At 42.2% G+C, this 24,933-nt stretch overlaps 1 long non-coding RNA gene across 1 annotated transcript; it reads right to left on the bottom strand.

Moving 5' to 3' along the window:
- Nucleotides 1–590: 590 nt before the first annotated feature.
- LOC137443149 (uncharacterized) lies at nt 591–23,746 on the bottom strand. Its single transcript, XR_010987829.1, has 5 exons — nt 23,681–23,746; nt 21,119–21,245; nt 9,669–9,775; nt 1,744–1,974; nt 591–840 (listed from the first exon to the last, which is right to left on the bottom strand). It is a non-coding gene; the product is annotated as an uncharacterized lncRNA (long non-coding RNA).
- Nucleotides 23,747–24,933: the final 1,187 nt, after the last annotated feature.

Genomic DNA, 24,933 nt, shown 5'->3' with positions numbered 1-24,933 from the left:
ACCAACTCCTTGTCCCAAACTTTGTGGTAGTATCCAAGTTGGTCATGAGCCTTTGTGCAAGGACAGACTGTTTCAAAGTTTCAGTTTTTACATAATGAACAATGTAGATAGTTCCCTCGTGGTTATATCATTAATATGTTTGAAGAAACAGCAAACTTGCATACTCAGAATGGGTTATGAGAAACAACAGACTATCTTCAAGCCCTGCAAGGAGAGGTTGAGGGAGCTGGGATTGTTTAGCCTAGAAAGAGGAGGCTCAAGGGAGACCTTATTGCTGTCTACAACTACCTGAAGGGAGGTTGTAGACAGGTGGGGGTTGGTCTCTTCTCCCAGGCAACCAGCACCAGAACAAGAGGACACAGTCTCAAGCTGCACCAGAGGAAGTTTAGGCTCTAGGTGAGGAGAAAGTTCTTCACTGAGAGAGCTGTTGGCCCTTGGAATGGGCTGCCCAGGGAGGTGGTGGAGTCACCATCCCTGGAGGTGTTCAAGAGGGGATTGGATAAACCTTTATTAGAATAAACCTTTATTAGAATAAACCAAACCAGGTTGGAAGAGACCTTCAAGATCATCGTGTCCAACCCATCAACCAATCCAACCCACCCAAACAGCTAACCCATGGCACCAAGCACCCCATCAAGTCTCCTTCTGAACACCTTCAATGATGGCGACTCCACCACCTCCCCGGGCAACCCATTCCATAGCGCAATCACTCTTTCTGTGCCATGGTTTAATCATGAGGTCTGTGGTGAAAGGTTGGACTTGATGATCTTTGAGGTCTCTTCCAACCTTGGTGATTCTGTGATTCACTGCATTCCTGCTCCTTAGGGACAGTGTATTTCACTGTAACAGAAAAAGAAATTATGTTTTTCAGGTGAAATAATGGATAATAAAATTCTGTCTCATAAGAAGCAGCTTGTATTCTTAGGATTGCCTGGCACTTTCCATATGTACAATGCTTTGGTAATATTTTATATTAAGAGCTCATGCTGCTCTGCATGGAATGGTTCAGTAAATATACATTGGGTGTTTCTGAGTGGGAGGTTGGAAAGGAGGTTGCTCAGGTTGAATGTTGGGGTCAGTTTCAACTAATTCTAGATATCTATACTCTAGAGGTTTGTTGTGTGACATAATCCTGCTAGGACTCCTATATAATGAGCACTTGGACTATCTTAATAGCCTATCTTAAAATTGCCTGTCTATTCCTCCCTACAGTGCTTTTGATCTTCAGGGACTACAAGCTCAGATAAATACATTAACATAGTATCATAGTATCATAGTATCAGTTAGGGTTGGAAGGGACCACAAGGATCATCTAGTTCCAACCCCCCTTCCATGGTGAATGCTCCCTTAGTGCTCCTTCCCTTTGGAGGCCCTAGTGTCTTATCATTTCACTCATAGAGATGAAATTTGGCTTGGAGGGGTCTTGGCCTCCAAGAGAGATGTACTATTTGTTATTTTTGAGAACCTGCCCAGTTAGAAGCCTTTTGAGAAAAAAAAAAACAACCACAGTTTACACATACTGAGACTTGCTATAGCACCATAAGTCTTGTGAAAAGTCCTGTCCCCTGTAGAGTCCCACACTGTATTCAGGCAGGATTTCAGATTTGTTGTTGCAGATGCAGTCCTGCCTGAATCCTTGTGCCAAAAGGCACTTAAATCTTTTCAGATTGGAACCTGACAAGCAAAAAAACAGAAGTTATTGTATTGAAATCAGAAGAAACTAGGTCTGGTTGAATAGCTTACCACTGCAGGAAGCCTGTAGGAAGGAAGATCAAAACTGGCATCATGAAGCTGTTGAGCACAAGGTGGTAGGCTGGGAAAAGAGGCTTTCCCAAGATCCATCATATAGGGGAAGAATTCATGTTGATGAAGCAGGAGTGAGTATCAGGGTGAGAAATGTGGGAATGGGAGAAGGATGGAAAGGAGGTGTCAATTATGGCTCCTCCAGGGCAAGGATGAAGGGCAGAGATAGGCCTGGAATGAAAAAAGAGAAGGACAAACTGCAGGATGGTTCCTTCCTGGCAGGGAAAGAAATAATCCCCAGCAATACCACTGAGCCCCCAGACTTCCTCTGTTGTCATCAAGTATCTGTGACACTGGCAAATTTTGTGCCTCACTGGCCTCAAGCCGCAAGTGTTGACAATCACAGTCTAATGCACTATTGCTTTAAAGCACAGAGTTAAATGTCTGTTGTCCCTAGTGCTTCTTTAGAAACCAAAAATGTCATAAGATTTGAGCAAAGGTAATGATATTTGACACACAGAGATATACAGAGATAGACCTTTGTCCTTGACTCTTCCAAAATTCCTTGGGAAGGTCATTTCATTGTTTTTGCATTATTATATGACATTAGGAAGAAATAATTTTAAGAAGTCACCTAGTTGAAGATGGAGCTCTGCAAATGCAGGGAGGTCATTCTGCCCCTGTACACTGCACTGGTTAGGCTGCACCTCGAGTACTGTGTCCAGTTCTGGGCCCCTCAGTTTAGGAAGGATGTTGACTTGCTGGAGCATGTCCAGAGAAGGGCAACAAAGTTGGGGAGGGGCTTGGAACACAAGCTCTATGAGGAGAGGCTGAGGGAGCTGGGGTTGCTTAGCCTGGAGAAGAGGAGACTCAGGAGTGACCTTATTGCTCTCTACAACTACCTGAAGGGGGGTTGTAGACAGGGAGAGGTTGATCTCTTCTCCCAGGCAGCCAGCACCAGAACAAGAGGACACAGTCTCAGGCTGTGCCAGGGGAGGTTTAGGCTGGAGGTTAGGAAGAAATTCTACACAGAGAGAGTGATTGCCCATTGGAATGGGCTGCCCGGGGAGGTGGTGGAGTCACCATCACTGGAGGTGTTCAGGAGGAGACTTGAAAGGGTGCTTGATTGCATGGTTTAGTTGGTTGGGTGGTGTTGGATGATAGGTTGTACACGATGATCTTGAAGGTCTCTTCCAACCTGGTCTGGTCTGGTCTGGTCTGGTCTGCTCTGCTCTATTCTATTCTATTCTATTCTATTCTATTCTATTCTATTCCACTCCATTCCACTCCATTCCATTCCATTCCATTCCATTCCATTCCATTCCATTCCATTCTGATATATCTGACAGGCTCCTAACTTGTGCCAAGATTGCTGTGAGTGGTGCAGCTTAACCTACCAAAATGCTTAGTACCTCAAGGCTGAGCTGCAGTCCTGACCATGTCTCTGTACATAGATGTTCTCTTTGGAGAATGCAAGCCTCTGTGAACCTCTGAAGGCAGAGTGAGCTGCATCTCAGTGCCCCTTTAGGCAAGAGGTTTTATGGACTTCCTATGTGTACATTCACCTTGTGCTCCTAGTGCTGTAACATTTAGGGGTTGTTTCTGTTTTCTTTTTCTTGTAAAGTCCTTGTTCTTGTGAGGGGGAAATAGAAACCACCACCAACACTTGTAAACAATGCAAAATACAAAAAGGCCTGGAACAGTGAACAAGTCCCTGAGGAGACTTGGGTCCGACAAAGCCAGCAGTCTGATGAAAGCCTCAAGGACTCTGTTTTGCATTCTGCTCTCATCCCAGGTATCCTAAGGAGACTGGCTGTGAAGGATCCTGGGAAGATGCACCCTGTTTGTGAATGAATAGCAGCTCTTTCCATTTACAGCCGCTTCGGTTCATTTCCCTACATAAGCACAAAAATAACCACTTTGGATCTCCAGTGAAGGGAAGGGGAGAGAAAAAGCTCCCAGAATTAACTCGGGCAAAGAAAGCCAGGTGCCATCTTTGCATTATATCCAAATGAGATGCAGCTGTTTAAATGTAAATATTAAACAAGAGAGAAGAATGCCCTAATTAGCCCTCAAAAGGAGACAGGAAAGCTGTAAGAATGCACCTGACACTAAGCAGTATGAGATAAACTCATTCCAGCTGTCATTGAACTGACTGTTTGAAGGCAGAGCAATGCTATTTTGTGCAAACAATGTAAAATGCTTAGGGAACTGCAATTAGCATCAACATGCATAGTGCAAGTGAATGCAGCCTGCTGGTGTTTACTTAGCTTTGAATTGCTACGGTTTGGAGTAAAAAAATTAGAATTATCCATGCACTACACACTGGAGGTTGTGTTCCAGGCTTTTATGCATTCCTGAGAAAAAGGCACAGGAGAGTGAAAAGAAGACATCAATCTGAATTTAAAGGAAGATGTGATACTCAAAGGTCATACTGAGTTTTGTCCTTCCTACTTGAGCAATAAAATGTACAGATCAGGCTCTAAGTGAAAAATGTTTGTACAATCTGTCTGTTACAAGTAAACCTCAAATGTCCTGTGAAGAGTGTCAGTGTAACACATGTTGCCAGGTAAAAACAATATAAACCTGATGAAAAACAAACAAAACACCCCCAAAAAAGCCCACCCAAACAAAAGAACCAGATATAAATACACAAAACCTAATCCAGGCAACCAGCACCAGAACAAGAGGACAGTCTCAAGCTGCACCAGGAGAGGTTTAGGTTGGATGTTAGGAAGACGTTCTTCACAGAAAGAGTGATTGGCCATTGGAATAGGCTGCCCAGGGAGGTGGTGGAGTCACCATCACTGGAGGTGTTTAGGAAGAGACTGAATGGGGTGTTTGGTGCCACGGTTTAGTTGATTAGATGGTGTTGGATGATAGATTGGACTTGATGATCTCAAAGGTCTCTTCCAACCAGGTCTGGTCTATTCTATTCTATTCTATTCTATTCTATTCTATTCTATTCTATTCTATTCTATTCTTGTCTAGTCTAGTCTTATTTATGTTTTTATCTACAATTTAGCAGTTTGTAAGTTACTGTCTGTATGCCAGTACACATAAGAAACTAGGATTTATAGAAATAATGCACTATGCTACATGTTCTTGTTATAGGACGCAGTCTCCTCTCAGTAACCTTGGCTATCAGTAACCTTTATTATAAGCCAAAATGTTGTTTATTTTCTATACTCTTGGGAGTTCACCTCAGTGCTCAGATTTTCTCACCTAATCTCTCATCAGACTTGCTTTATTAAAGCTGATGTTTCATGCAATGAGTTGAAGCTACACAGAAAAGGCCTGTGTTAATTTTTGCCAAACCTATAAATAAATACAACTTCTTGAACTGTAAAACCCCAAAGAGATTGAGACTACAAGTTAACTAGGGATTGAAAAAAATGTATCTAAATCTAAAGACATTTTGAAAGAAAAAAGCAAGCAGGTAAATGGTCCTTTGCCAGTATAGTTTAAATCACTCATATCACCTGCTTTGATTCAAAATAGGTATATGCCTGATAGAATAGAATAGAATAGAATAGAATAGAATAGAATAGAATAGAATAGAATAGAATAGAATAGAATAGAATAGAATAGAATAGAATAGAATAGAATAGAATAGAATTAACTAGGTTGGAAAAGATCTTTGAGATCATCAAGTCCAACCTATCACCCAACACCATAGGATCTTTACTATCTATCATAAGGAAAATTAATTGGGATAATGCTGGATATGAAGTAATTCATGCTTGACCCAGCAATTAGTGCTTCAAGTTTCAGATAGTTCACATGCAGTTATTTTGTCAGCCTTCAATTGCCTAGGGAATATAGTATAGGTAAACTGCTTTGCTGAATTGCACTAAACTTACTGTACCTAGATACTACAAAGTGTAAATGAATCCTGCAGGAGTCCCAAGCTGCATCAGGGGATGTTTAGGCTCTAGGTGAGGAGAGAGTTCTTCACAGCGAGAGTTGTTAGCATTGGAATGTGGTGCCCAAGGCAGTGATGGAGTCACCATACTTGGAGGTGCTCAAGAGGGGATTGGATGTGGCACTTGGTGCCATGGTTTAGTAGTCATGAGGTGTTGGGTGACAGGTTGGACTTGATGATGTCTGAGGTTTTTCCAAACTTATTGATTCTATGATTCCGTGACCATGGCACAAAGTGCCTCATCCAGTCTCCTATAAAACACCTCCAATGATGGTGACTCCACCACCCTGAGCAGCCCATTCCAATGGCCAATCACTCTTTCTATGAAGAAGTTCTTCCTAATATCCAGCCTAACCCTCCCCTGACTCAGCTTGAGACTGTGTCCTCTTGTTCTGGTGCTGGTTGCCTGGGAGAATAGATCAACCCTCACCTGGCTACAAGCTCCCTTCAGGTAGTTGTAGGTGAGATTGAATCCAAATATTTTGAAGTTAGAATCTTATGGCTGCAGAAGAGGAACTAATAAACCTTCTAAACCATCAGCATTGGCAGGATTAGCCCATTTGCACTTGTTTAGGATAAAAATCGTACAATGCAGAGTGGGTCTGTGCTAGGAATCAGAGGTGGCTCTGGAGGACTTGAGCCAGCAGGCACAGAGCTACACTAACCATAAATAATGATTAAATTATATGGAATAGAATAGAATAGAATAGAATAGAATAGAATAGAATAGAATAGAATAGAATAGAATTGAATTGAATTGAATTAACCAGGTTCAAAGAGACCTTTGAGATCATCGAGTCCAACCTATCACCCAACACCATCTAATCAACTAAACCATGGCACCTGCTCTGTCATTACAACTATCTGGTTATTCCTACCTGTTCATGAGATACACAGCTATAGCTTGCAGCAAGTGTTACAGCTGTGGCATATTTTTTTTCCTTTGGAATTTGACAGACTCTCCCTTACATGGACCAAGATTACATGTGTAGAATACAAAATGTCATGGCAGCTATTGTTCATTATCAGATAGGTGAATGTGATGGAAATCATAGGGCAGGGAACTTTCTCTCTGGTACCCACAATTTGTGCCACATCTGCATGGGTCATCAATTTGTAAACAATGCAGCAGGCACTGTGGCCCCAAATACCATATCATAGTATCATAGTATCATTCAGGGTTGGAAGGGACCACAAGGATCATCTAGTTCCAACCCCCCTGCCATGGGCAGGGACACCCCACACCAGATCAGGCTGGCCAGAGCCTCAGCCAGCCTGGTCTTAAACACCTCCAGGGACGGGGCCTCGACCCTGGACAACCCATTCCAGGGCTTCACCACTCTCGTGGTGAAGAATCTCCTCCTCACATCTAGCCTGAATCTCCCCACCTCCAGCTTCCTTCCATTCCCCCTAGTCCTATCACTACCTGATATCCTGAGAAATCCTTCTCCAGCCTTCCTGTAGGCCCCCTTCAGATACTGGAAGGCCACAATTAGGTCACCTCGGAGCCTTCTCTTCTCCAGACTGAACAGCCCCAACTCCTTCCCAGCTCCAGCCCTCTGCTCATCCTTGTGGCCCTTCTCTGGACACATTCCAGCACCTCCACATATGTAGTGACATTAGTATTTCAGTTGCTGCTTGCTTTACAGACTTCTCAGACAGAGGAGTCCTGTAAAGCACCTCCAGCTGTGGAACAGGGTGGCCCACTTGAAAGGAACGAGGTAATATATATTCACACATATTCATGTGATACGAATCTATAGCCAGTAAACTCTCGAGTGCATTACATAAAAAGCTTTATATTAACTATTCCTAATGTTAACAGATCCCCACATGAGGGAGCAATTGATAAGAGATAGGTAATGTCAATATTTTGAGCAAAAAAAAATGCTCTATCTAGCACTATAAACTTTCCATTAATGACTGAATGTGGAAGGGAATTTGTTGGTTTGGGTTGTATAGCTGGTTACTGGCTGAAGCAAGAATGGAAAGGATGTCTCCTGACTTCCTGCCAATACACCATACACTATTGTCTTAGCATGGCCTTCAGCACAGACAGATATCCTGTGGAGAAGAAATGTGTTTGAGATGGAGCACAAAGCACCAGGAACAAGAAACAACTGAAGGAAGAACCAAAAGGTGCTTAGGTGAAACAGCCAGTAGACCTCTGCAAAAAGAGCTCCAGTGAAAGATACCATATTGTCTATTCAGGCTGAGACATCTGGGGGTGTGATGCTTCCTGATGCAGCAGAAAGTAAGAATCTTCTTCCTACCTGAATTAAGCCTAGGAAAGTTTGCTTGTGTTTGAGGATAAAAGTAATTAGGAGGGATTATCCTGAAAAGTATGCCATTCTTTTCTTTATTAACACAGATAAGGCTCAGTGACTGTGCTGTCTTTCTGCATATTCTGTCTCCATTATCTAAGAGATCTATGTTTACCTACTTGTAGTCATTCAAAAGAGCACTGTAGTCTTTCCTTAGCTCTTTGTGATACTAGCTTTAAAAGGAAAGCATTCACATTAGTTGTAGGGACACCAGGAAGTTTGCCAACTGTTCATGCCAGCTAGCCACAGGAGTACCCTCCAAACTTCTGTTCAGATGCTCAGCTGTCGTGTTCACCCTGGCTTTCGGACAAGGAGGTCCCAGACAGATGCTCATGGATTTTGTAGTCCATCTAACCAGGATATTATGCCAGATTGTGTTTTGTGGCCTTTCAGAAGCTGCAGGGTTTGTACCACACATGTATTGTTGTATATTGAATCCCACCAGCTGGGAAAGTTGCCAGGTGTGCCACTGAAGACCTGACTAGAAGGATGATGCTGGTTGTAGCAGGCACATCCATGACTGTAAAAATGATGCACTTATTTGCACCTTGATGAACCTGCAAGGTTACAATTATATGGCTAACTAGTCCTACTTGGACACCCATCTTCTGGAAGCCCTCTACAGGGAGGCAGCAGTTGAGTCAATAATTCTGTATGAGTTAACCAGAAGGTCAAGCCACACACTGTCAGGATTCTTCCTACTGTGAAAGATGGACCAGACATAAGCACAGATGGCCTTGGCCAGTCAAACACTGCTATTTGAGGAGACTGAAGAGGTTTCTCTGCCCTAAAGTTGATGAGAGACTGCTGCTACCCAAAAGACTTCATCTAACTAAGGCTCAGCTATCAGACCCTGGTCCTTGCCAGTATACAAAGTACATGGCATAGCATGTACCTATATACTTATGTCACTGAAAGTACAATTAGTTATAACTTCTGCTGGCAGACTTATAGGCTCTCTCCAAAGAAAGTGCACTCTGATCTAGAAAAGTGCCAAAAGATGATGCTTGTGCTACTGCACATCTTGCCCTGCATAGACTGACCTGCCAGGGTTAAAGTGACATCCCTGATAGGTGAATTCCCAGCACATTTAAGGAGAGTTGAAGAAGACACCAAGGTAAATACACTGTGTTACCAAAGAAGAGATGCTACCAGTGATAGCAGCCAGAACTACCTGGGGACAGTTAGCTGGCCAAAGAACCCACCCAAGTAGTCACTGAGGTGACTTCAGTTTCAGACTATATTTTTACAATTCCCACCTCATTAATTTATTTCCAACCAAAACACTTGGAAATATAGATGCAGATAGTGATAGCAGCAAGCTCTCTTCCAGAATATTCAGCAGGGTACTTTTGATAATTACTGCAGCTTTCTGCCACATGATGCAGTACTGCAGCCTGACAGCTGGGTTTATAAATCAGTTTTCCTCACCTGCTGTATAATACACTTAGTAGTGATTACTCCTGATTCCATGGAGTAGTTCATGCTATTGTTAAGTAAGACTGGACAGATTAATTGTTATTATTTACTTCCTTCTTTGATGAACCTGAGACAAGTGCTGGCTAATGAACGATGCAGGGGATCATTACAAATGCAACATAAACCCCAAACCATCATATTCACAATTTCTGACTGGTATTTAATAATAAGAGGAACAGTGGAAGATTCCTACTCACCCCCTGCCTCCCAGGAAAGTGACAGTTGTTCTAAAGAGAGGTCTCAAACTTGCCTCTGTTCTTTGCTCCAGAGTAGTAGGTTGTTGTACTTCACAGTGTTGCCTGTGCTGTAGCGGAAGAAAAGGGGCCAAAATTAGTCCTTTATTCTTCACACTAAATGAAGGAATTCTTATCCCAGTTGGTAGTCACATAGCAAGCACTACTGGCCTTTTTATCTAAAGAAGGTCCCCCAGCAACACACATTCGTCATTGGAATGGGCTACCCAGGGAGGTGGTGGAGTCACCGTCCCTGGAGGTGTTCAAGAGGGGATTGGACGTGGCACTTGGTGCCATGGTCTAGTCATGAGGTCTGTGGTGACAGGTTGGACTCGATGATCTTTGAGGTCTCTTCCAACCTTAGTGATACTGTGATTTGACAACAGAAAGAGGACAGTCAGAAATGCTCTGGGGATCACTGTTGCTCTTTCAGTTAGATAGAAGTGTTTGTAGGTGTGTATTGGGTTGAACTGAGGTGGAGTTAATTCTCCTCACAGCATTGTTCTAGTGCTGTGTTTTTTTTTGCAGCAGTAGTTGATAACACAGCAGTGTTTTGGCTACAGCTGAATTTGGTATCCAAGCTGTGTCCTTTCAACATTTCCCTGCCCCAGGAGTACATTGAGGGGTGGGCAGGATCTTGGGAGGGGACACAACTGAGCCAGCTGACTCAGACTGGCCAAAGAGGTATTCCATACCATATGACGTCAGCTCAGGTATAAGAAGGACGTGAAAGAAGGAAGTGTTGGGGATTCGTCCATGACGTTTATCCTCCCAAGGAACCACCACGCTTAGAAAGCCCTGCTTCCCAAGACTGACCACCTTCCTGCTGATGGGAAGTAGAGACTAACATCTCTCTCTCTGCTTTCTTTGCTTCCGCGCGGTCTATTTGCTGTTTGCTTATTGGTGTTATTAAATTGCTCCTATCTTATCCCTGGCTTCTGTTATATTTTCTTTCCCTTCTTCCCCTGTTCACTTAAGAGGGGGAGTGATAGAGCGGCTTGGTGGGTATCTGGCCTCCAGGCCGGAGCCAAACCACCACAGTCCTTTTTGGTGCATTGGCCGGGAAACGAACCCGGGCCTCCCGCGTGGCAGGCGAGAATTCTACCACTGAACCTAGGATGATAGATAGCAAGGTAAAGCTGTGGGTACACTTCTGTACTGTCAAGATGTTGTGGACTTTTGCCTTTGTCTTTTGTCTTTCCTAACTAATCCTTTATTGAATAACAAAAATTCTATTTTTATTCCATTTCTGCAGGAGAATGGGTCTGGGGAACAACGTTTGCTTTGTGAAGCCTTTGTGCTAGTGTTAAGTGAGTTCATACATCCACATGTGACAGACAATGTGGAAACACTAGTTAGGCTGTGAAGGTCAAAAAATTGTAGTATTGGCAAGAATTTGTACAACTACAATGAAAATGACATTTTATTTCATGCAATCAGAGGAGCTAGTTTGGGGATTGAATGACATTATTTCCTTTATCCTCTATGTGGAATTTGCCTTTTTTCTTTATTTTTTTCTTTTTCCCTCTTCTTGAAATAGTTTCTTTGAAGACTATGAAAGCTCTGATGTTTTTTGACAATGGGAAAAAGATCCCCACCATTTGTCCTTTCATTGGCTTCCTTGATCTTTGGTAAACCCCACAATTCTCCCTGAGAAACATCTAATATTTTTCATAAGTTATAGGCAAAATAATGAATTGTGACTGTTCCCCAAAGCTGTAATTTAATAGAATCATAGAATCACAGAATCAGTCAGAGTTGGAAGGAACCACAAGGATCATCTAGTTCCAACCCCCCTGCCATGGCCAGGGACACCCCACACTAGATCAGGCTGGCCAGAGCCTCATCCAGCCTGGTCTTAAACAACTCCAGGGACGGGGCCTCAACCACCTCCCTGGACAACCCATTCCAGGGCTTCACCACTCTCATGGTGAAGAACTTCTTCCTAACGTCCATTCTGAATCTCCCCACCTCCAGCTTCATTCCATTCCCCCTAGTCCTATCACTCTCTGATATCTAAGAAGTCCCTCCCCAGCCTTCCTGTAGGCCCCCTTCAGACACTGGAAGGCCACAATAAGGTCACCTCAGAGCCTTCTCTTCTCCAGACTGAACAGCCCCAACTCTTTCAGTCTGTCTTCATAGGAGAGGTGCTCCAGCCCTCTGATCATCCTCGTGGACCAATTTGAATTGTCATTTGAATAAAAAACATGAAAAAAATTGAGAGGAGTTTTGATACCTTTCTATCCCTTCTGTCATCACCACCTACATGTGACTGCTGATTCCATTTCCAGTCCTCTCTCATGTGGACAGCAGACTGAAAGAGGATTAATATATCAGCCACTATTTATACATTTGTTGGCTGGAAATTTCAGCAGTCCATTTGTCAAAGCAATTCATTTGTTTAGATTTTGGAGGGATAAATGTTGATCCCACAAGGCCTCAATCATACCACCTAGACAACCCAAAACGCCTATTTGACTTGAAATTGTGCAACACAGCCTGGTCTTGAAGTAATGGGAAATTGTGATTGATGAGAAAGGGAAAATGACAATATTTCAGAATATAAGTGAGGTTTTCCTCTACAACATTGACTACTGTAGATTTTTTTGAATGACTGAGACTTGGCTTCAGTAAACCACGATAGTTTAGTTTGAGGACTGCCTACACTTTAGGAAAGAAATGCATCAGCTAGAATAATACTTCTCCTTTTGTGGCAAAACTCTTGTGGTAAGCTCTTCTTTCTGTACTGCATTTTGAGATTTTTAAGTAGATGAGGAACAAACTCATGTTCTATGGTGTTCCCCTTGGGTGACAATACAATTGTGCTGTGTGGAAAAGACTGCTAATGGTGAGCCTACAATTTACATAGGGCTTTTTATCTATTCTTGAAATGTTCTACACATGAAGTCAGTACTATTATTCTCTTTGTGCAGACTAGGGGAAGCTGAGTGGAAAAGCAGAGAATTATTTTACTCAGGATCATCCAATAAGCCATTAGATGCACCAGGACTGGAAACAGGTCCTCCTTGAGCTCAGTAAAAACTGAAGTCAATTTAATCAAAATGATTAAAATTTGAGGAGAAAGTTCTTCACAGAAAGAGTTGTTAGCCATTGGAATGTGCTGCCCAGAGAGGTGGTGGAGTCACCGTCCCTGGAGGTGCTCAAGAGGGGATTGAATGTGGCACTTGGTGCCATGGTTTAGTAGTCATGAGGTCTGTGGTGACAGGTTGGACTTGATGATCTTTGAGGTCTTTTCCAACCTTATTGATTCTATGATTCTATTATTGTGAGGTATGTTAGAGACATCTTTCAAGATGCTATGTATGACACAGCCTTCAATGAAGAATGTATGTCATTCATTATATGTGCAGACATATGCATGCACACACGCACAAGTGTGTGTATATATATATTATGAGGTGCTTTAGTTGGATTAAAATGGATTAAAATGTTGATCCTGTGGTACAGAACTTATGTGTAGGCACTTCAAAGGAAAAATTTAACACTACCCAATTTATGTCTTAATGAGCCAGGTAACCCTTTAGTATAAATAAGCACAAATCTACTGAAATAAAAATCTCAGTCACCTTCTGAGGTCTGACTAAAAGAGTAGTTTAAGTCTGAAGCTCAAAAATGGTTTAACTGACTTTAATTTGCCTTTATCCAACATAGATTTTTCCTACTGCTTTCTTAGAGTGGAAACCACCAGCCTGTCTGTCACCTGGACCTGTAGCTGACATGCTGTCACAGACTGACTTATCTGCAGATCTTCAGTGTTTATGTTCAGTTACTTCCTAGAGGTTTTTTTCCCCTGGATAAAGTCACAGGTAAAATTCATCTAGACCAACAGGATTTTATGACCCAGTTCTTGCAATATATCCTTTTCTCTTGCTATGAATAAACAAAAGTTGTCCTTTTGCTATCCATGCATAATGGTGTTACGATGATAGCCAGAGATTTCTCAATGTATTCCAATAGATTTACAACTTCCAATGATTTACCAGTATTTCATTAAACACAGGTAACCTATCCTCACATTCATAGTCTTTCATGGACTGTGCTCTCCTTAATCCTGTGCATACTGGGAGGCCAAATTCTCACTGTGTGTCAGTTCATGCTACCCACCTCAAGGTTATCCATCTTTTCCTTTATTTTGCCTTTCATGCTTGCAAGCAGCTCCCTTTAAACAGAACTGCCTCATTACCTTTCTTCCAGTCCCTCCTCCAAATCCTGTAGAGATGCTTACAAAACTCATATCTTTGATTAGATTGCGACCATTTTATGACTACTCCCCACCTCACACACCCACATTGTCACACTGTTAATCTGTACTCCCTTTTTCTTTTGTGCCTTACTGCTGTCTTTTGTCCAGATGAGTAAAATGTTCACAGACAGAAGCATCTTGCTCTGCTTTTGCGCTGCACTCAGATTCTGGTTTATAAGCACAGCTGAGGTACTGCACATTTGTCTTGGCTTCTAAGAAGCGAGCAGGACCCAAGCATGGGTGGCATATTTCACTGCCATGTCACCTTCCCCTACCTCTGAAACGTATTCATAGATGTGGTAAGATTTAGTCTTACCAGGGTAATCTGCTCTACGTGAATTGTGCTAAGGACTAAACCTTTGCTTGCATTACTTGAGGATGCTGAAGCAATGACAAGAGAATGTGAATTGTGCAGAGGTTTAGTGGATGTTTTGTGGGTGCAAGGAATACAAGGTGGACCTTTTTCAAAAGCAAGTAACATGTACAGTGCACTGGTTAGGTCACAACTTGAGTCCTGTGTCCAGTTCTGGGCCCCTCAGTTTAGGAAAGATGTTGACTTGCTGGAATGTGTCCAGAGAAGGGCAACAAAACTGGGGAGGAGATTGGAGCACAAGCCCTATGAGGAGAGGCTGAGGGAGCTGGGATTGCTTAGCCTGGAGAAGAGGAGGCTCAGGGGAGACCTTATTGCTCTCTACACCTACTTGAAGAGAGGTTGCAGCCAGGCGGGGCTTGGTCTCTTCTCCTAGGCAAGCAGCACCAGAACAAGAGGACACAATCTCAAGCTGTGTCATGGGAGGTTTAGGCTGGGTGTTAGGAAGAAATTCTTGACAGAAAGAGTGATTGGCCATTGGAATGTGCTGCCCAGGGAGGTAGTGGAGTCAACATCACCGGAGATGTTTAAGAGGAGACTGGATGAGGCACTTGTTGCCATGGTTTAGTTGATTAGATGGTGTTGGGGTTGAACTTGATGATCTCAAAGGTCCTTTCCAACCTGGTTAATTCTGTTCTATTCTAAAAGCAACTTGGAGATTGGGCCATAGATAATTAGTCTCATTAAGGTTGCTTCCCAGAAACATGCTGAGCATATTTTCCTAACTAATCTTCCTATCTTTTTCTTGTTATTCTGTTGCCAGAATAACATATTCACAACAAAGGCTCACCTTTGTCTATACATTTTGTCAGCATTCTCCAGCAAATGTGACTTCTGTTATCTGCTTTAGGATGCTGTGCATATTTTTCAAACAAGCACAAGTATATGACTCCCATTAATTTATAAATAACTGTCAGGGCTGGGAACTCTTCCAACAGACCTTATTATAGAAGTGTTTTATCAGGGAGTTTAAATTAAAACAACTGTAAAAGCATGAGGATTATTCTCTCTCTCACACAGAAAGATACAAGCATGTTCTGAACCAAGATCAGTAAAGATCCTGACTCAAAGGATGTGTTGCCATTTACATTAATGCACATTATGGGAGTATGATAGTCCAGCTTCTGCCTGGTTTAGGATAGACAAGAATAAATTCTCTGCATCCTTTCAAGGATGAAAAATGCTATGAAAGTGCAGCATTTGTTTGGCAGTTCATATCACTCTTTCACAGCACTTTTTTTTTGGTCAGATTAAATTGAAAGAATTAGTACCTGTATAATATAAAGTCTGTTGAAACAGTCTAGGTTGTTGTGTCTGTTCTGCCCCTGTACTCAGCACTGCTTAGGCCACACCTTGAGCCCTGTGTCCAGTTCCGCTGAGTTGCTAGTACATGTCCAGAGAAGGGCAAGGAGGCTGGGGAGAGGTCAAGCCCTGTGAGGAGAGGTTGAGGGAGCTGGGATTGTTCAGCCTGGAGAAGATGAGGCTTATTGCTGTCTACAACTACCTGAAGGGAGGTTGCAGCCAGGTAGGGGTTGGTCTCTTCTCCCAGGCAACCAGCACCAGAACAAGAGGACAGAGTCTCAAGCTGCACCAGGGGAACTTTAGGCTCGAGATGAGGAGAAAGTCCTCCACAGAGAAAATTGTTAGCCATTGGAATGTGCTCCCCAGAGAGGTGGTGGAGTCACCATCCCTGGAGGGGTTCAAGAAGGGATTGGACATGGTACTTGAAGCCATGGTTTAACAGTCAAGAGATGTTGGGTGACAGGTTGGACGTGATGATCTTTGAGGTCTTTTTCCATCTTATTGATTCTATGATTCTATGAGATTTCAACAGCTAACAAGAAAATGTATTGTCATGCAAAGTCGCTCTCATAACAATTTAATCCAGTAGGTCATTTGAACCAGGAATGTCAGTGCTTCACTTCAAAACAAAGGGGGGAAATGGAAAAAAAGAGAAAGGATAAAGAAAAAGAACAAAGGGATTTTCATAAAATGTTTCATGAACAAAATTTGTGAATTCAATCCTCTTGCCAGCAAATAAAGATTGAAAGCTTCTGGAAGCATCCTAAGCTCTCAGTCAAGTTCATGATAGTATTTTGTGCCCTGAAGAAAATTGTAGCCATTTGTTTAAGCAATGAAGTTTCCATCTGTTCTATCTTGGTTGAAAGAAGCAGTATATTTTCAAAAACCTCAAGGCAATGTTTACTGAAAACATAAATGTCCCTGAAGTAGCATCACAGAAGCAAAATATAGGTGGCAGAGTTGTAAAGCTCACAACCACAGGAAAATGCAGCTAGAGCTTCATCTACACACAAGTGCATCATTATATCTGTAGATATAAATAAAGAATAAACAGGGACAGAAGGAGCACTGGATGTACATTAAAAATAAATGACCAATTTCAGCTGACTTACCTGCTTAACAGAGAATCTCTCTGAATTAAACAAATGCATTTTTACTTTGTGTGACAAGCAGAGGCTGAATTAAACATCAACTTCCATGTACTTTATGAAATATTCAAATTAAGTGTTGCACAATGTCTTTGCCTTGCATATATGTAATGTGCATTCAGGCAGTTTTGGATCAAAACAGAGAGTCTCAAGGTAAGTTGTAAAGTGGGTTAATTGAGGCTAATTTTGCATATACTGTATGCTACTTCTGGAAATGTTTGTGAAAAGTATCTAACTGTAGCCTGTCAGTGCAAGGTTCCAGAGAGCAGATGACAAAATATCTGGGTAACCTCCTGGGTTTTTCAGAGTGATGTGAGTGAAGCCCATCTCTCAGACTAACTTTGCTTCCGTTATACTAAGAATGATGTAAATTCTAACACCCTGTGGCAACAGAAATATAACAAATTCCAGTATGTTCCCAAGTTCCAAGCATCTGGGGATCCATTAAGAGCTGTAGTTGATCTATGCTCTACCTACTGAGGGGCTGTGCATCATCTTGCCTCATTTGCTAGTAGAAAACAATGTCCCTCTGCATTCTCAAGGGAGAGCTGAACTTTCTGCTTGTTGACAGATGGGATTTCACTAACTCAGGGCATAATTCCACCCATCATGTTATTATTGGGACACATACATAGTAAGCCACTGATTCCTTTCTTGCATAACATGCTGAGGACTACTGGTATTTAACCATGACTATGATAATTGAGTCATAAATAGTAGCCTTGATGTAAAATGTAATATCAATAAAAATCACTAAAACAGAAAATCAGATTAAGTGGAAGATTGCACAGAAGCCCAAGGATAAGCTGAAGAGCCTGAATATGCAACTTAAACTTATATAGCTTTTGAAGAAGCTGTTCAAGCTACCTTGATAACAACCACAGGGAACAGATCTATTTCCCACAGCTCCTAAACTGAGTATCTATTTACTACTCTAGGAAGAAAATTGGCAGAGATGAGAAGGGCAGGATGAGGAGGCTTGGTGTTTCACAGAATGTTAGGGGCTGGAAGGGACCTCAAAAGATCATTCAATCCAACCCTCCTGCTAGAGCAGGATCACCTATACCAGATAACACTGGAATCCATCCATGTGGGTTTTGAGTATTTCTAGAGAGGGAGACTCCACAACCCCCTTGGGCAGCCTGTTCCAGTGTTCTATCACCCTCACAATGAAAAAAAGATTTCCTCCTGTTTCCATGGAAGTTCCTATGCCTCAACTTCCACTCATTGCCTTTTGTTCCATCATTTGGCATCACTGAGATGAATAGAATAGAATAGAATAGAATAGAATAGAATAGAATAGAATAGAATAGACCAGACCAGGTTGGAAGAGACCTTCAAGGTCATTGCATCTAACCTATCAACCAATCCAACACCACCTAATCAACTAAACCATGGCACCAAGCACCCCATCAAGACTCCTCCTGAACACCTCCAATGATGGTGACTCCATCACCTCCCTGGGCAGCCCATTCCAGTGGGCAATCACTCTCTCTGTATAGAACTTCTTCCTAACATCCAGCCTAAACCTCCTCTGGTGCAGCCTGAGACTGTGTCCTCTTGTTCTGGTGCTGGCTGCCTGGGAGAAGAGACCAACCTCTGCCTGTCTGCAACCTCCCTTTAGGTAGTTGTAGACAGCAATAAGGTCACCCCTGAGTCTCGTCTTCTCCAGGCTAAGCAGACACCCAGCTCCCTCCCTGGCTCCAGCCTCTTGGCACTCACCCTTGATGTATTTCTAAACATCAATGTATGCTTAAAGTAGTTGGAGATCAATCACCATCACTGCATTTTTGTATCAGCACACAACTGCACAACTGTGGGAAAACCACAGATCACAGAACCTTTATTTCCAATTTGCATTGCAGTATTGGAAATTCTTAGATCTGTGCTTGAATCATTAACCGCCTTTACATGTGGAATGTAATGCCCACCACTGAATAATCAAACCTGTAAACATACTTTGTAAATAAGTTACAGTGGTGTTTGCAGATACCACCACCCAAGATATTAAATTATAAAATACATAAAAATATACATTTTACTGCAGGTTTCCATCTTCCTTTCCTGGATGCTGCTAGCAGGGAGGTCATTCTATCCCTCTACACTGCACTGGTTAGGCCACACTTTGAGTTCTGTGGCCAGTTCTGGGCCCCTCAATTTAGGAAAGATGCTGAGTTTCTGGAATGTGTCCAGAGAAGGGCAACAAAGTTGGGGAGGGGTTTGGAACACAAGCCCTGTGAGGAGAGCCTGAGGGAGTTGGGGTTGCTTATCTTGGAGAAGAGGAGGCTCAGGGGAGGCCTTATTGCTCTCTACAACTACCTGAAGGGAGGTTGTAGCCAGGTGGGGGTTGATCTCTTCTCCCAGGCAAGCAGCACCAGACAACAGAATAGAATAGAATAGAGGACACAGTCTCAAGCTGCACCAGGGGAGGTTTAGGCTGGATGTTAGAAAGAAATTCTTCATAGAGAAAGTGATTGGCCATTGGAATGGGCTGCCCGGGTAGGTGGTGGAGTCACCATCATTGGAGATGTTTAGGAAAAGACTTGATGGGGTGCTTGGTGCCATGGTTTAGTTGATTAGGTGGTGTTGGATGATGGGTTGGACACGATGATCTTGAAGGTCTCTTCCAACCTGGTTTATTCTAAAAGAGTTAAGCAGTTTTGCATGATTCTTTCTGTTTCATCTTTGTCCTCATTTTTTTATAGTTTTTTAGGAATAGGTTCACGGGAGCAGAAGCTGGAGCTCTCTTCACCCTTTGCAATAGCCCTCCTGCCTCCTTAGCTCCTGGGTGGGGAACATCAGGGCAGCCAGACAGGCAGATGGAAATTCTCCAGAGGGGGAGCTGAAAATATGCAGTGACCCACTTGCTGTTTCAAACTGTGTTGCCCAGTTCTCTGATCTTCCTAGACGATTTTAAATGCTTAGCATATTCTGTGCATACACTAGAGGTTAAATCCAGAACATTTATAAGCCTGGCATGGAACTTTAAACTTAGTCACTGTGCCAGCAAGACTAAAAGGTGTTATGCTCGTTCCCTAAACTTTACATTTGTTTATTGCTGATTTTGTGCTTTGTATTGATCTTTGCATCCACATATATGCCTAACTCCCTAGGCTTGCATGTTTACATGCTCTGTGAGTGTGCCATGCTCTGCCATTACCTGGTTTCACAATGACATTTATTAGCTTTGAGCTGTACAGCAAAAGTAATAGATAAAGACTAGAGAAACTGTATTCACTTGAGTAGTTTTTAGCAAACTACTTTTTTAAATGGAGACGTTTCAGTTTCAGATTTTTGAGTCCAAATAATATGGAAAGAATCTGTAGAAAGATGACAACAATGGAATCATATTGACTATTAAACTTACCAGTAACTGTTCTGTTTCTGCAGTTCCTTTGAATTAGCTTTTTTTTCCATTGCATTTCCTTTTTTCCCTTTGCTATAAAAGTTATATGTTAGCCTATTTGGGGCTGTTTCATGTGTGTGAGGCCTGTGTCTGATTTGTTAAGTGGCAGTAATGTTACAAAGAGTCTGGATTTCCAAATGTTTCTGACAAAATGCTTGGAAACATTTTTTTCAGAGGAACCATTTGATTTTACTAGTGCAGAGGTGATAGCTTATGTCATGTTAGACCATTGTAAATGAAAAGTTTCAGTGAAGTTGCATTAGATTTAACCCATAGTAACCAAGATTGACTTTACATCTAACTGGCTACTCAGGCAGTTAAAAACACTTCAGATATTTAGGAGGTGAGAAAGCTTAACATAATCTGTAAGCTACCTACTGTACCAGTTGCTGCACTGTGTAAAGCCTTTCTGCCAATAACAGAATCACAGAATCACCAAGGCTGGAAGAGACCTCAAAGATCATCAAGTCCAACCTGACACCACAGATGTCATGACTAAACCACGGCACCAAGTGCCATGTCCAAACCCTTCTTGAACACCTACAGCAGTAAGGTATTAGAGGGTGTGCCCCATTCTTGCATCAGTGTTGGATAGGAGCAATGAGTTCACCTGTTGAAGATGTATTCAGGTACTCTTCCACTTAGTGGTGGAACTCTGAGAGGACATAAGCAGGCTGAGGACCATCAGGGTATGTGAGGAAGAGAGTCTTAGAGCTGCACCCTGATCCACTGAGAGAACCCCAAGAGGTAAACAGAGTTCATGTAATGGAGAGCTTCCTATTGTTTCATCCCCTCATCACAGGAAATGCTTCTACAAATACATTAAAAACAATAGGAGGACTGAATATCTGTCATTCCCTTGTCTGATTAAATTGGCAGATAGGCTTAATATTTCCAGCATTGCAAATCCTTTTTGAAGTTTACCTGTTAGAGAAGCACATCCACTCCTTCTGGTGTCAGAGGCCGAGGTTTAGCTTGGTGCCATGGTTTAGTTGATTAGATAGTGTTGGATGATAGCTTGGACTCAATGATCTCAAAGGTCTCTTCCAACCTGGTCTGGTCTATTCTATTCTATTCTATTCTATTCTATTCTATTCTATTCTATTCTATTCTATTCTATTCTATTCTATTCCATTCCATTCCATTCCATTCCATTCCATTCCATTCCATTCCATTCCATTCCAATTATCCTAGGAGTAGAGAGAGAGTGAGTATGAGTGTCTCACCTCCCTGAGGTACAATCTTGGTAAACACATCACTGCAAAGTGTGAGAGATGTTTTTAGTGTTAACAAACATATGAAGAGAATGGAGTTACAAATGATGTCTGTTTTTAAGGTGATAATGAAATTTTAAGCCTGCCCTCCCTCCCTCCTTCCCTCCCTCCTTCCCTCCCTCCCTCCCTTCCTTCCTTCCTTCCTTCCTTCTTTCCCTCCCTCCCTCCCTCCCTCCCTCCCTCCCTCCCTCCCTTCCTTCCTTCCTTCCTTCCTTCCTTCCTTCCTTCCTTCCTTCCTTCCTTCCTTCCTTCCTTCCTTCCTTCCTTCCTTCCTTCCTTCCTTCCTTCCTTCCTTCCTTCCTTCCTTCCTTCCTTCCTTCCTTCCTTCCTTCCTTCCTTCCTTCCTTCCTTCCTTCCTTCCTTCCTTCCTTCCTTCCTTCCTTCCTTCCTTCCTTCCTTCCTTCCTTCCTTCCTTCCTTCCTTCCTTCCTTCCTTCCTTCCTTCCTTCCTTCCTTCCTTCCTTCCTTCCTTCCTGTGTCTTAAGCAGGAATTCTGAATATTTAAAAGTAATTGCATTTTGAAGCAAGTGATTCTTAGGCAAATGCTGGATTGCTTAGCACAAATCTATGCTGCATGATAAAAAAAAATGGTGCAGAAAGAACTTACTTAGGTAGCTAAATATATTTAAGTAGATGAACAACATCCCATATAGGTGAGAAATAAAATCTCTGGCTAAATAATGCACCATGCAAACTGCTATCATTGAATGGTGCAGTGATGACTGAACACTCACGTGAAATTAGGTTGGGTATCTATAAAGAGTTTATAGCAAAGCACATGTAGAGAGCTGGCTGCTTCATCCAAGATATTATTTCACAACTTGGCAGCGAATAAATCGTACTTTTTCTTTGTCTAGCATCTCCAGCATCTAGACTTTTCCTTTCTAAACACTTCAACATCTTGTGCAACTGTATTTTGCCCTCTTGACTTGACTGTCTCACATTTTCTTCTCATTCTAACTTAGTTCATTTTGTTGCTGAAAAGATAATTCTCTTTGTATGCCACCCAAATTCCCAAGCTGTGAATTCCTCTTCACAAATGCTACCCATTGTTAAATAAAAGCCATTTACCATTACAACCTTCTGTAGCCTGTTGCTGCTCCAGCTATATTCTTTTTTTTGTCTGCTGTTGAATCATTTCTCTCATCCTTCCTGCAGCAGTGATACTACTTCTAGCTGATGTGTAATTCAATGTACAGTTATTGATGGTTTATGTTCCTGGGAAGCCCTGGGGTCCTAAGAATTTGTCCTGTGACCATTCCCATTCACTGTGTTAAGAAATTACTTATTTAGTGATTTTCATGGTGCTTGCATCATACCAGCCTTAAAGGTCTATAAACATTTGAAAAGCAGAATCAGAATCCAAATAACATGAACTGGAAAATGTATGAAAAACCCAGCACAATGACATTTGCCAAAGGCAGATAAAAACCACTGGCCTTAAGATAGAGAAGAATCAAATATATAAGCCTAATGCAGGGAGTAAGTGCTCCTGTAAGAGTTCATGGAGTGGAGAAAGACAAGTCATCAGGATCATGTGTCACTGTGTGTATGGTGCAAATGTCACCAGGGCTGTATTAGCAGAACTGTTTTATTTAACATGCCAGCTTGTTTCTCTCTGCAGGAAGTGTTCACTTGTTCACTCAGCTGGTGTTCTTGTCTCTTATACTGCTTAAATGGCCTAGAAAACATCTCTGAACTGAATACTTAAGCTTTTAGCCATTGCAACAGCAAAAGTAATGGCAAAGATGAGCACAGAGTGTGTAGCTCACTGTCTTTTTGTCTCAGGGTCCCGTATGAAATACATTCTGACACATCACTTTTGGAAGATGTACATTTCAAGACTAAGGTTTTTAAGGAGTCTTTACAACAATCTGCTTCAAATTACTGGAAGTGGCATCAAAAAACATCCGCACAGTGAAGCCCAGCAGTGATTCTCAGCTGCCAGCTCTGGCTTTGTGCTATGGTTGTGTTCCAAAAACAGACCGGGAGTGGACTGCTCTTATAGAATCATAGAATCAATAAGATTGGAAAAGACCTCAGAGATCATCAAGTCCAACCTGGCACCCAACACCTCATGACTATTAAACCATGGCTTCCAGTGCCATGTCCAATCCCCTTTTGAACACCTGCAGGGATGGTGACTCCACCACTTCCCTTGGCAGCCCATTTCAATGGCTAACAATTCTCTCCATGAAGAACTTTCTCCTCACCTCGAGTCTAAACTTCCCCTGGCACAGTTTGAGATTGTGTCCTCTTGTTCTGGTGCTGGTTGCCTGGGTGAAGAGACCAACCCCCTCCTGGCTACAATTGCCTTTCAGGTAGTTGTAGAGAGCAATAAGGTCTCCCCTGAGGCTCCTCTTCTCCAGGCTAAACAAGCCCAGCTCCCTCAGCCTCTCTTCATAGGGCTTGTGCTCTTCAAGGGTTCTTCCCCAGCATCTTAATTTCCTTGCAAAGGCCCTGTGGGGTATGCAGAAGGAAGCAGCCATCACACATCCCAGAACTGGGGCTGCAATGTGAACTGCACATGATATCAAGTTCAGTCTGATGCTCTTTCTTCAGTATGCCTCCTGGATGGGGCCTCAGTAAAATGCAGTACTGAGATGAAATACAAACATGTAGGAACAGCTGTAAGATGTCAGGCTTGAGGTCCAGTCCAATGTCTTGGCCCTGAGAGCAGCCCATAGTGAATGCCTAGGGAAGACTGCAAGTAAAAATTCTTGGAGAACAGTTACAATTTAGTAATACATTTCAAAGCATATCACCCAGAAGTAGGAAAATCAGACAAAGTTCTTGAACTATCTTAATATATATTATCTAAACTTGTCTTTGGAGCTCCCAGATTTCTCAAGAAATTTACTTTTTTACCTAGGTGTGAAGACATTCCAGAAAAGGAATATACTGAATTTGTAGCCTTCCTGATAGAGCCAGAAAACTATTATGCAAACTTAAATAGTAAATTCAGTGGACATTAAAAACAGAAGCAATACATTTCCCTATATAAAAGTTATTGCTTAAAATTTTAAATATATATAGATAAGAAGGCAGACAAAATAGAGAGCACTTAGTATTTGGAACTCTGTGGAAAACTCAAGTGCAATTCTCTAGCTTAAACTCCAGAAGAGGTTCAATTACAACTCTATATCATTAAATTTGTGGTCTAAGCCTAAGCCTTAATTTTCTTTGGTTCTGTATAGGCAGCCAAACCACTAGCCTGTTTGTCATGCTGTCTGTGCATGTAGAAGACCCTCTAACACAATGAGCCAAAGCGAGTTTTACAACATGAATGTTTAATGCCCTGTTTACAACTGAGCTCTGCTTCCACTACTGCAGTGTTGTGGGGTTTTTCTTTTCTATCATTGATGTTTAAGTATTTTTTTTCAGGATGTTTAGTGATAGAGATTTGAAGATCTAGGGTACTGGATGTCAGCCATACTGTCCCTGGCCACATAACATTCTAATTGCA

The sequence above is a fragment of the Melanerpes formicivorus genome, unplaced genomic scaffold (assembly GCF_026170545.1).
Source record: "Melanerpes formicivorus ecotype bairdi unplaced genomic scaffold, bMelFor1.0.p_v2 SCAF_1, whole genome shotgun sequence".
Classification (NCBI taxonomy): domain Eukaryota; kingdom Metazoa; phylum Chordata; class Aves; order Piciformes; family Picidae; genus Melanerpes; species Melanerpes formicivorus.
The sequence above is the reverse complement of the archived record's forward strand: the minus strand, read 5'-3'. Positions and strand labels throughout refer to the sequence as shown.